The following is a 12,777-nucleotide window of genomic DNA, read 5'->3' as shown; positions in this document are numbered from 1 at the left end:
TTCTTCATGAAAAACACCAAAGTTTTGGTGAAGATGACCTCCAAACATTGCAGCAGCCTTGTGTTTTTCAGGTCCTGTGCCATGCTAAGCTGTTTGTAGCAAGCCATGAGCACCTGACAGTCTGCTTCCCGTCCCTCAGTTCTCACCCATTTCCTGTGTGATCTTGAGCAAACTGCTTGTTTTCTACATTAATTGCTTACTTACCACTTAATTTCAGCTTGATTCCTACCTGTGAAGAGCTGAAATAATAATAATAATAATAATAATAATAATAAAGTAATCAAGGTCATTCATAGAACATACAGAAATATCCTTCATGTGAACACACAGAGATGGTGAATGATTAGTGAACATAAAATTGTAGAATGGTTTGGGCTGGGAGGGACCGTTAAAGATCATCTAGTCCAACCCCCTGCAATGAACATACATCACCAGACACGCCTGTACACATATCCAGTGTGTTTCCTTCATTATTTCTATTGCTTCTCCTTTTCTCTTGGCTTAGTTAGTGATAATACTATTGAGATGTTTTCTAAATAGAAAAAATTACCTCTCACAGTCAATAGGATTTAATTTATCCTGTTAGGAAGATGCATCTTGGTTAAGGTCCATGTATCCCACAGCATCTGAGCCACCAGAATGGAACATTGGCTCACGTCTGCCTGCAAGACCTGGTACATCCTGGCTGATGCTTGTTACCTGAAGTACTCGGATTTGGTGTGTAGCCACTCTCAGCACCTCATACAGCAACGCAGATATGCTTTGGGGGATAGATTTGATGACAGGGTACAGGAAAGATCCTTTCCCAGTGGAAGTTTAATTGTTTAAACTGTTTAACTCTTTAATCCCATGTTATTTTGCTAATAGAGTTCAAAACAGTGAGAGAGTTTTACTAGCGTTGCTGTATCATTTTCAGAAGTGGACTTTTTTTTCTCATGTTATCCAACGTTTTTCCCCAAATCAAACCACTAAGGATCGTCCGCTAAGTGCTGCATAATTCAGCATCATTTGGTGCCTGTAATGGTACAATTACTCTTCAAGGCTCATTTGCTTCAAGGTCTTCAGGCTGTAAAGTTATGGGAGTGTGGTTAGTTGATTTTCAGGAATGTCTACTCTCTAGCAGGGGCTGGAGGAGGAAAGAACCGAAAAGAAATGCATGCAAATTCAATGACATAGCAGGAACTTTAGAGGCATTTCAACACAGCAATACCCACAGGCAAAGAAATTGTAATTGTGCAGGGGAAATACAGCCTTGCCAACTCCTATGATTTTATCAGGAGTCTAGTAATTTCCAGACTGTCCTTAAAAGCCCAGCTGCTGGAGTCATCGCATTGTCAGGGAGTCTCAGCTTCCTTTTAAATGAAAAAGAGCATTTCCAGTCCCTTCCCCCCACAACCCTTTCCCCCCCTCGAGAAAATCTTTAGATAGTAAAGTATGCTGAAGGTTCAGAAATGGAAGGAAAAGAGAACCCAGGTCACACCAAAAACAAGCAGAAAAAGTAACACAAAGATGCATAATCAAAGCCATACTTATGCAGTTGGGTTTTTGTGACTTTGGAAAAACTCAATGCCAAAACCAAACCTGTCCCCCTTTTTATCCGGACACCTGATTTGCAGACACTTGTACTTGTCCTAGCCTTCAGCCTTAGCTTGAAAAAGCCTTTGGTGGCTCCAGGATGGGACAGGAGGAGATGTTGAGGCTCCACCCTTGCTCTTTTTCTTTCTTCTCTCTTTATTTTCGCTTGTAACTTGCACTTTCCCAGCTCTTGGGCCCTTGTCAGCCCTAGAAGCGTGTGCAGGGCAGGTGTGAGTCACAAAGAGTGCAAGCTTCAGGGCCAGCCAAATTCTGTACATTGACATGGCGAAGAGAAAAGGGAAGGAGAAAGGCAGCTGAGCAGCAGGGCAGGAGAGGAGTTTGTCTTGACCTGGACATCACCTACCTTTGTGGGGAGGACTGTTATAAAGACCTGAGGTGGGATGGATGCCCAAACTAAAAATGAAAAGATTATCTATCTTTTCTCTTTCAAGTGATGCACCTTTCCCTCCAGAAAATGCCTCTGGGCTTTTTTGTTAGAGGCCATAAGCCTTTACAGCACTTTTCAGTAGTACTGTAAGTCTGTCCCCTCATTCCTCACAGTGGTCACCGAGCAAGGCTGGAGGTAAATATAGCCAGAGACAGGAAAACTTAATGTTTTTAGAAGCTTCACTCAGTACTGGATCAGCACCCAAAGGTTTCAGCACTTATTTTGATTGTGTTCGGACTTAGCTGGGCAAAAAATAAGCTCTGTCACACCATTTGTTCTGGTTTCAACAGGCCCATGGCAATGTAAGCACAGTGCCAATCTCCTCCAGCCCTCTGGAATAGCCCTCTGGCTAACCAAGACGCTTCCCCATGCATGGAACCTGGTGGCTTTAATCTTTTCCTGGCAAGCTCTCAGCTATCACAGAGGAGGTGCTCTCTCCACAGCTTTGCTGTTGATTCAAAATACAAATGCCAAACTTCCAGAATGGATTTTGGGGGTTTTGTGTGTGTAAGTATGAAGTGTTGCAGTTCTGCAGGACACTTATGGAGCTGTAGCCATTGTGATGTGAGAAACTGTTCGACATGAAAACCAGGTACTGCAGTCTGAGCCCTTTCCTGCAGTGCCTTTGTGCCAGCGGCTCTGCCAACAGCTTGGCTGTGCAGAAAGGACTCCTGCACCCTCGGTGCAGCACTGAGCTCTGATCCCCTTTGCTCTTCATATTTCCATGAAGTCTCTGTCTCACTGCCTGCATGATTCTGCCAAAGGTTTGGATTCATAGTGTTGCCAAAATGTCTTGCTGAAACCAAGAAGTGAAAATATTTCTGTTTCTGAAAGGTCCCACATTGCTGCTGACAAGGAGTGAACTCTTTCTTTCCATAGACAAAACCCCAAAAGTCTGTTTTGGCTCTAATAGGTACTAACTTCAACCTAAGGAAAACAGCAACAAATCAGGAAAGCCAAGTTTCCTGCAGAAAGCCCAGTGTTTGTCTGTCCGGTAACTGAGAGCTAATTCCAGGAATAAAACAGCTGCTATCCTTGCACACAGGCAGTTGTCTTGGAATTTAAAGAGGAAATGAAATGGGGAAAGGAAACAACAACAAAAAATTATTAAAACATCATGTATAAAACCATGCCAAAGGTATAGAGCTGCAGAAGTTCTCATTCAATGAAGCAGTCCATGACTGCTCAATAGATCAGCAAATACTGCAGGTGAAATTCTGGGTCCTCTGAAGCTAACTGTCCAAATGTGGAGGCTGGATTTTTCTCACAGACCAGGCTGTGTATGTGTGCATTTTGCCTAAAATACTTATAGTTTGTTTCATGCTGTTCATGGGAAATTCTGAGTCCCAATCTGTGAGAAAACAGTGACTGAGATGCAACCAGCATCAAGTCAATACAGTCCCGCAAGCACAGAGAGACTTCAGAACCTAGGAAGACATGGTCATCAAGACAATTTCCACTGCTGATTGAGTTGAAAGAGAGTTCTCCCTGTGTGAGAATTTGAACAACCCCCATCACTTTATCATCTTGGTGCTTCATCATCTTTATCACATTCATTCTTGTGCAGCCCCAGGAGATGCAGGTCTCTCCTAGCACAGGTGAAGAATATAATCAGAGAGATTTACTGATGTCCCTTAAAAAAATCTTCCCCTGTCCTTTTTGCCTTTTCCACTGTCAGAAGACCCCCCAGGGAGGGAGAAGATGTGCTCCCAGCATCTGACTGCCCCTCACTGTGCTGCTCCCGTGGCAGGAGGTGAAAAATCACCAACATCACCATGCTGTTTGCTTTGCCTCCCTTCAAAGTACCATCACTGGCACTGTGAGCTGTGGCTGGGGCATCCTGCTGGGATGCTTTGCTATCTCTTCCTCTCTCCCCAGCAGCCTCCTGACTGCATAGGAACAATGGGATGACGTGTCTGGAACCCTGTATGCTAACTCCCCTTTGAGGCTGTCACACCAAACAGGAAGCACAAACAGCCCCAGAATAGTAATTCAGTCCTTGCTCTGCTCCTCAGCAGAGGTGCTCCCAAGGAATGCTGCCTGCCAGACCCCTCCTCACATGGCTGAGCTGTTCTGCCCCTCACTGTGTTTCCCAAGCCTGGTGCTTTAACTGGACCATGGTTGTCTCTTACCTGGGACTGGCAGGCAGGTGAATTTTGGGACATGCCTTACCCCGGGAGAGTTGAGGCTGACAAGTGATGTTTCCTTTAAGGCTGGCAGGACCCTTGGGAAGCTGAACCAGGAGGTGATCCCCGTTTTCAGGACAGATCACAGAGGGGAGGCTGTGCTGCCCCTGCTCCTGTTACCCCTGCTCTGAGGTAGGCTACTTGTTGCCAGAATTACAAACATCCCATTGACCTGCCAATAACTTACCCTCTCAAAACTCATTTTCTCTCTTGCACCAAACAGTGAGGTGTCAGCACATGAGCTTGCAATTGCTGCTGGGGTGTTGTTCCCTCTGTAACACATTTACTGGGACATCTGTTGAAATCAATAGACTATTAGGAAGTACCCTGTAAGGGTGTTGATCCAAGTGAGGATGCACACCACATGGAGATGTGTCATCCAGATTGCAGGACCTCTACCAAAGCAAAACTTCCGTGCCTGCTCCCTTTAAACTGCTGTGAGTGCTCCAAGTAATTCCCTTGCTCTCTTTGCTTGTCCTTCATACTTGGTGTGTTTTCAGTTCCTGCAAGTGGGCATGCAGCATTTAAATGAGGCTTCAGTTACTGCAGCCTGCTGCTCATTATCTTGCAGTCCAGGAGTAATGTGACAGCACTGGATTTTGGACGTCAGAAGATTAATTGGTGCTGAGCACATGCTGGTCAGTGGTGCAGAGACAATACTGTGAGGATCAGTGGTGCTGAGCTAGGGCAGAAGTGTGGTGGTGCAGCACGGTATGTATGATGTGTGGTATTGAGGACAGCAAGAGCCTTTTCAGGAAAATCCTGTTATCCTCCAGGCTTTGAGTGGCTTTCTGTATGAATGAGGATAATGGGTCTCTACCCATTAGACAGAGCTGTTTGCAGCAGGAACCATCGGTACCATCTCCCAGTCTTTGTGCTGTAATAGGTATCCTTATCCCAGAAGTGAGGTGTTACCTGCAGCGCTGGCCTCTGCTATAAAGGCAGGAACCACGCTGTGGCCAGAGCTAAATCTTTGGTGTTGACTTTATTAGAAAGTCAACCAGACTGAGAAGGAGCTCAAAAGAGATGCTCACAAAAGACAGTTGCAAGAAAGGTATCCCAGTGTGTGAGGATGAGTTTCCCCTCTGGGTGAAGAGGGATGCAGTGATGCTTTCCTGGAGGACATAAGCTGACTTCCTAGCTCAGGAACCCATCAAACCGCAAAGTTTCCCTGAAGACTGATGCACAACTGGGCTCTTGGCATGCGGATGGACTATGGAGTTGTAGCCAACCTGGCTCCCTGACAGCAAGGCAGGTCTTGGCTCTACCAAACTAGAGTCTCTCCATCAGTGTCTATACTGCCTTAGGCTTTACCAGGTTAGGAGAAGAGTTCAGAGAACTGGGAACAGGCAAACCTGTTCCTCTCTTTATGCCATTGACATGCTTAACATGGTTTTATCTGGTATTTCTTAGAGTTAGCCCTGAGCATCTAAATATAAGTAAAAATGGGGAAATCCACATGGAGGAAGAATATTAGGTTTGGTAATCCCCAGCCTAACTTCTTGGATGCTTCTAGGCAGCCCTTTAAATATCCATTTCTAGGGGCTTTTGCTGGCAATGGGGACTTCCTCGCCTGAGTTGGTTACAGCAGACATAACTTTGCCTCACTTCCCTGACCGTCCTCTGTGTTTCTGTCTCATTTCCATTGCTAATCTTTAACTTAAGCCTTGCCACCTCCTGGCTGCTTTCCAAAAAGTGCAGTTGTGATGATAACATGCTGCTTTCATCTGCAAAGCTCTCTGGTACCTATTGATGATACTACTGTACTGCTGGTAGGGGAAGGGTATAAGGCCACACCTCAAATTCTGTGTTCAGTTTTGGGCCCCTCACCTTTAGAAAGGCATTGAGATGATGGAGTGTATCCAGAGATGGGCAATAGAGCTGGGGAAGGTCTGGAGCACAAGTCTTATGAGGAGCAGCTGAGGGAGCTGGGAGTGTTCAGCCTGGAGAAAAGGAGGCTCAGGGGGGACTTTACTGCTCTCTACAACTACCTGAAAGAAGGTTATAGTGAGGTGTGGGTCAGTCCTTTCTCCCAGAACAGGAGGAAATGGGCTCAAGTTGCACCAGGAGAGGTCTAGTTTGGCTATTAGGAAAAATTTCTCCACCGAAAGGGTTGCCAAGCACTGGAACAGGCTTCCCAGGGAAGTGTTGGAGTCACCATTCCTGGAGGTATTTATAAGACATGTAGATGTGGCAAATGGGGACATGGTTTAGTGGTAGCTTGGCAGTGCTGGATTACTGGTTGCATTGGATGATGTTAAAGGTCTTTTCTAACCTACACAATTCTATGATTTTCTGCCTTGGCACTCATGGTCTGTCAGGCTTCCCTTGCATTTGTAGGTAGTCAGGAGGGTCAGCAAGCTTGCAAAGTTTTAAGATGGGAATAAGGCTTCCTGACATTTCCAATAACCATCTCTGATCATTATTTTAACTGGAGGAGAAAGAGCTAAGCTTGTTACTTGTGTGAGACTGAGATGTATCCGGTTTTCAGCAAGCAGTTTGTATGACAGCAACCCTCTGGGAGTTAGGCTGAGATAAAAGAACACACCACTTTCCATGACTGTGTCTGAAGTTTCCAAGTTATAACACTACTTATTCTCAGCTTCATGCCCCAGTGCTACTGATAATGTGTATTTCCAGCTTCTATCATGCCCAATGTTAAACATGACATCTCCAGAAATACTAAGTGTCTTCTTCCCTGCACCTCAAGGTGATGGGCTAGAAGCAGATATGCTGAGAATGAAATGAAAAAAAGCACTTGAAGACAGGGAAATGTGTTTTCACACTCTGTTTGCAAGCTGAGATCGAAGGAGAAAAAGAGCAGTGACTGAGGTTCTGTGTGGCAGCTGGGAACTGCAAGGCTCAGGAGGCTGGGTAATGGGCTATGAAAGTCCTTCACCTCTGGGTTCAGTGTTCATCCAGGCACTGGCCAGCAGTGGGGGAATATTTTTGCTCTGGCAGAGCTGTTCAGTGGTTTCTGTCAAATTAGAAGGACTTGATTCTGCTCTGACAAGCCCTGTTCCTGCTGCAGCGAGTGTTTAGGGAACCAAGAGCTGGTTTTGGCAAGACTGTTGTTGCGCCATGGGAAATTGTCAGGACACGTGGCTCCAATTAAAACAGCTGATACTGGTAAACACTTGTGACTTTGGCATGCAAATATCTTCTTATCTCTTTGGTGCCAGATGAGAAAATGTGTGTGCTCAAGTCAAAAGAACTGAAGAGATGGGCTGGATATCAAAAAGCAGTAACTGGCTGGCAAGTGAATGAGAGTGTGCATTCACATGGGAACATCAAACCTTCTCGGTGGTAGTTGGGAGCCTGGAGAATCATCCAAGATTGCAACCTGACAGTCACTTCCTGGGAAAAGGATGGTTTCACATGCTGCTGGAAAGCACTACACACTTATCAAAATGTTGCTGTGCCAGGCCCAGGAGAAATTTGTACCCAAGATGGAGAACTTTCTACCTGAAGGACCAGTTGGCTTCAAGTTCAGGAAGGGAGTAGTATAAAAAGCCCTTGCTATAAAAAGCAAGTGCAAATTTGGGAAAGCACTGGGGAGGGCTGGGAAGGTGGCATATGCTTTTGGTGACTTTGCAGGCATCATCAGTGACAAGGCGCAAACCTTCCTGGGTAAGGCTGCAGTCGGCCGGAGGTGGCAAAAATGCTAAAAGGTTGGTGCAAACTGTGACTGCCTCAGCGGCCCTGGGCAAGGAGTGAAATATAATAGTCTTGACCTTGGGATAGGTGTCAGACAGGCCATGCTTGAACACTGGCTTGTTTCAAGAGACATCAGAAAAAAAAATGTTCAAAACGGCCACTGATGGAAAATCTACAGGAGGGAGCTTTGTAGCCCTCAGAAGATGGAAGAGCAGTTAACTGTGTGCTTCACTGATGGGACTGGACTAAACAAACCTTTTGCAGGAAGACTGATGAAAACTTTTAGGAAAGAGGTTCAGGAAGAAGACATGTTAGATCCAGATCTGCATTTTCCTGTGCAGATCCTGAGAGACTGCAATGCTTTTCCCTTCCTATGTGTTTTAGGCACTGTGGCAAAGCGGTGACAAGAACTTTTAACATTGCCTCAAAATCCTGTGTCAAGCTGGGCGTGTGATCCTATTCTAACTAAACTCCCTTGCTTGTAGAATAGATTACCATGCTACAATATACTGTAAAATTAAACGGGCGGTGCCTTCAGAATGCTTGCACTGGGTGTGAGACAGGCATGGAGAAAACATAGCATTCAGAAACTTGCTGAATTGGGAAGACAAAAGATGGCAAAGCATTAAACCCACACAAAGCATGGTTCACAAAGCTGGGGTTCACAGCAGCATCAGTGGTGATAGATATTGGGGTGTGTGGGTTAAGGGATAAAGGATTGCAGCCGGGCCGAGCAGGGCACCCTGACAATGCTGTGAGACCTGGCTGAGGGGCCTGGAACACACAGAGGTGGTGAAGGATGGAAGGAGATGGCTGACCACTGGCTTCCACGAGTGTGTTTGCTGCTTGCAGTGCCAATACCCAACTGTACAGCATAAGGCAGGAGGGAAGGGATGGGATGGGGTGGGATGGGATGGGACGCCCAACCCAGTGTGTGGGTGCAGTTGGCAGTCACATCTCTGATGTTGGGGTTGGGAAGAGCTGCTGTGAGCTGATGTCTTGGGCTGAAATCCTTCCGTCAGGGATCAGGGGAAGGGTTGGGGCCCTTTCGTTTACCTGAACATCTGATGCCAGCTCCCCACAGCTCCTTGGGGCTTTCTGAGCCTATGCACCACATTATTGCAGTGACCTTTCTCCCATTGCTTTGGACTCAGTATCTGCACAGTCTACCCCTGTCTATATTGAAAATAGGATTACTTTTTACTTTCTACCTCAAGAGGCAAATTGAAATCCATAGAGAAGGATTTAAGCCGTTAAGGCATTCCTATTAATTAGTCTCCTGAAAGTAGGAAAGGCAGAGAGGTAAGATGCAAAGCCCCTCATCTCTGGAGTGGGCTGTGCCAGTCTTTGGGTTTGGTTTTTTTCAGTTTGTTCTGTTTCTGAGGTAAGTATGCTCACTAATGTCCCATGGGGGGAGAGCAGGGATTTGCAAACAAAGCCCTGTGAAAAGGGAGAGCCAGAAATAGAAAGGCTGTGAATATAGAAGCCCCAGGCAGTGTCTTCCTCTGCCTGGAAGAAGCTTTCCTTACTACAAAAGCCACCCTCTGACTGGATCTCTGATGGCCCCAAGCAGTCAGGGGAAAGCAAGGCCATCAGAGAGGCAATTTTTTTTTTTTTGAGGCACAGTAAAGACATACTCATAAAAGAAGTAGCAGGAGGAAAGGTGGGGAAGGGAGGAGAAGGAGGAAAACAAAGGGAAGTTATACCCAGACCTCCTTTCAGCCTCTGAAAACAGTCTTGGCATTAACCCTTTAACAGTGCTTTGAGCATCTGCAAGCCCTGAAAAGCTGCTAATCAATCCACCAGCTTCTATAAGGTTGAAAACTTTGCACAGGGCCCAATTTGGACTATGTTTTGCTGAAGAAATGCTATGGTAAGGTGGTAAATCACTGGGAAGGAAGGCTGGGGGAGATCTGGCAGTATAAAGCTAATAAGTCTCACATACCCGTGTTAAGGGTATGGACATGAAGCGCTCTCTGGAGAGTATGACAAGCATTAAAGGGTTTAAAAAGATCACAAGGCAGAAGGAGTTCTGGCCTTCACAAAATGATGCTCAGTGTAGTTAAGTGGTTCCCACAGAAGTCACTATTCTGCAATATTCCTCCGTTAATCCACATCTCAGGCATTTTTAAAGAAATGGTTTACATTTGGAGGAAGTAATGGGGATTCATAGGAAACATGAAAAAGCTCAAACTGATTTCCAGGAATTTTCCTAATAACAGGTTTTGATTTTGCAGGTAGCAGTAGTCAGTCACCCATAGTCACAGCATGCAGGTGCTTTCTAACATCCCAGTACCTTCCCTGTTAATACCCTTCAGATAAATTATATCTTAACATCCGATTTGAAAGGGCTACAACCATGCTTTTTGTGCCTTAGGTGTCGTGTCCCAACTGGCTTCAGAGGAACTGCCCCACACCAGCAGCAGTAACACCTCTGTTCCTGGGAGAAGGATATGCAGAGATCCACCTTGGAATTGCAAGCTCCAAAGACAAGTCTTATTCCTCACTGACCCTCTCCCAGTTCTTATGGTCTTGCCGTATCTGAAGCAGAAGCTGTGCTGGTGTTTTGATTCCTTACATGTACACCAGCAATGCTCTGATGGGGAATATTGTATGTGAGAAGGAGCAGGCATGGGGCAAACAAACAAAGCAGCTCCTGCAGAAGGCTCAGAGTGGAAGTGGAGTTCATTCCTTGTGCCCAAGTGGGTTGCTCCATAGGTTTGCTCCACTGGTGTTACCTTTCTTGTTGATGATTTCCAACAGAAAGTCAATGGGTAAATCAGGACGTGAAATTAAGGACATCTGGAAAGCGCTGGAACACACACCTGTCTGTTGGGGTGCCGTGTAAGTTGCTAACCTGAATTACCGGCTTCTAAAGCATATCAGAATTGTGTATGGCAGCTAAATACAGCTAGAGCCTCTCAGGGTGACAGGCTTGTTGGGAAAGGGTTAAGCAGAAACAATGGGATAAACTGGGTGAAGGGAAATGTAGGTTGAATACCAGGAAAACATTTCTTCACACTAAGGTCACTTGGGCTGTGAGAGAGGGAAGTGGCAGCTCAACTGGCTCCCTTCTCCAGGCAGGGGATGGCTGTGAGGCTGGGGATGCTGAGTGAAGACGAATCGGATTCTGCTGAGCTGCAGGCTGCCTAGCATGTATTTTCTGACTCTGAGTGCTCATGAGTGGCTGGAAAGGGGAAATGTCCTAATGCTTTTGTGGCCCCTGAGGGTTTTTACTGTGACCCAGCAGCAGGGATGGGATCTGAAATAAGAAAGAAGGAAAACCAGGGAGGAAGAAAGGAAAGGGAGTGGCCTTAAAGGAATTAATTGGAAACCTCTCCCTGAATAGGCAACAATCATTGCCCAGAAGTATCTGCAAAGAGGAGTGTGAAAGGACACCTCTGGCTATGAACCAGGCTGATTAGGGATCCCTGATGGTAAGCTGGAGTTATGCTCAGGCTTGGCACTGCAGGGGTGCCTACAGCAATTTCGACTGTTACATTTTCCTGCAACCCCTACCCTGGTCAGGTCAGCACATCTGGAGAAAATCATGCCTCTCTGCAGCCTGGTTTTCTGCCGTGGTGGAAGTAAAATATGTTGGTGTAAATGGTAACTAGATAGGCTGCAAGGTGAATGTGCAAAGGTAAGCTGTTGTGTGCAGGTCTGTCTGAGAAGAGAGTAGGTCTAGATATATAATACATAGAATAAATATGGAATCATGGAAGAATTATTTTCTTCATTTAGTTTTTGGGGATATTCAGCCCTTTGTGCTTAAGACAGTTTACAATAGATGAGTAACAGGAAATGAGTCTCCAATGAGACACTGGAATATGCCCTTGTTTTTCTGTATTGCACCTTGCTACAAAAAAAAGAATAACTTTGGAAAACTTATTTTCCTCTTGTTCTTAAAGTTTATGAAGAATGTTTTTGGATCAAGCCTTTCATTATCCTTGAAGGGTTCTCTGAGTGGAGATGTACTTTGTGTGTTGAAGCTTGACTCCACCTTCTGAAAGGTTGCTATCACAGCACAGAACAGAGATGGAACACTGAAATTAATTCTGCAATAATTCACCTGCCAGTCAGCCAGCTCAGTTTTGTTCCTAGTGTAAGTGGCACCCCAGTTACTAGAAATCCTCTTTAATTCTTCCTAATTTTCAGTTGCTAAATTAGATGTCATCTGAAGCTGCAACAGAAGAAAACACAAAGACCAACATTCATTACTTGAAGAAATTACTCTGGAGAATTGTTCAAGGTATATTTATACACCTGGACAGTGTGAATGAGGCCACTGAGGTATTACCATTGTCAGGAGAACTGTGACCAAGAAACCTCAGAAAACCATCAAGTTATTTCAGTCCTTCTCTGAAGCCCTCAGAAGAGGAGACCAGATAGGAAAGGGATTTATCATGGAATCTGAAGATATTGGTATCTGGTTTCCTTCTGGCCTGGGTACAAAACATCTGATGACAGTGTTGGAAGGCTACTTTGCTGTATGGAAATGTGTGGTGGAGACTTGGTCTCATCTGATTCCATGGTCTAACTGGCCTCCTTATATTCAGCTTTAGTAAGGATGTTGTTGCCTGAAAAGATATTGGGGAGAATTTGAGCCTCCTCCCTCTCTGCAGAGTCAGGCAGGTAAAGAACTGGTTGGAGTTGTTCCCTTCCAGGACTACTAGTGGCATCATTTCCACATTGTATCTGGGACATGGTTGTTCAGTCACTCCTTGGCTTGGCATTCCCAGTCTCATTGGTGGTGCTGACGGATTCATGGTCTCAATACCTGGATGCTCCCAGCTGGTGATGGGGCAGCTCCTGAGTGACACTGGCTGCTGGCCACGGGTGGTAAGAATGCCTTTTGTCAAAGACCACTCAGCAGCATGAAATGGGTGTCATTGGCAGGCTAAAATGTGG

The 12,777-nt window shown here is 45.6% G+C and overlaps 1 long non-coding RNA gene across 1 annotated transcript; it reads left to right on the top strand.

Annotated features, from left to right (window-relative positions):
• Positions 1 to 2,680: 2,680 nt before the first annotated feature.
• On the top strand, positions 2,681 to 10,308 carry LOC120322698. The gene is made up of 3 exons (XR_005562536.1): positions 2,681 to 2,787; positions 4,236 to 4,341; positions 10,244 to 10,308. It is a non-coding gene; the product is annotated as an uncharacterized LOC120322698 (long non-coding RNA).
• The last annotated feature ends 2,469 nt before the right edge of the window (positions 10,309 to 12,777 follow it).

The sequence above is a fragment of the Pipra filicauda genome, unplaced genomic scaffold (genome assembly GCF_003945595.2).
Source record: "Pipra filicauda isolate LSUMZ 115617 unplaced genomic scaffold, ASM394559v2 scaffold143_size2779998_pilon, whole genome shotgun sequence".
NCBI lineage: Eukaryota > Metazoa > Chordata > Aves > Passeriformes > Pipridae > Pipra > Pipra filicauda.
The sequence above is the reverse complement of the archived record's forward strand: the minus strand, read 5'-3'. Positions and strand labels throughout refer to the sequence as shown.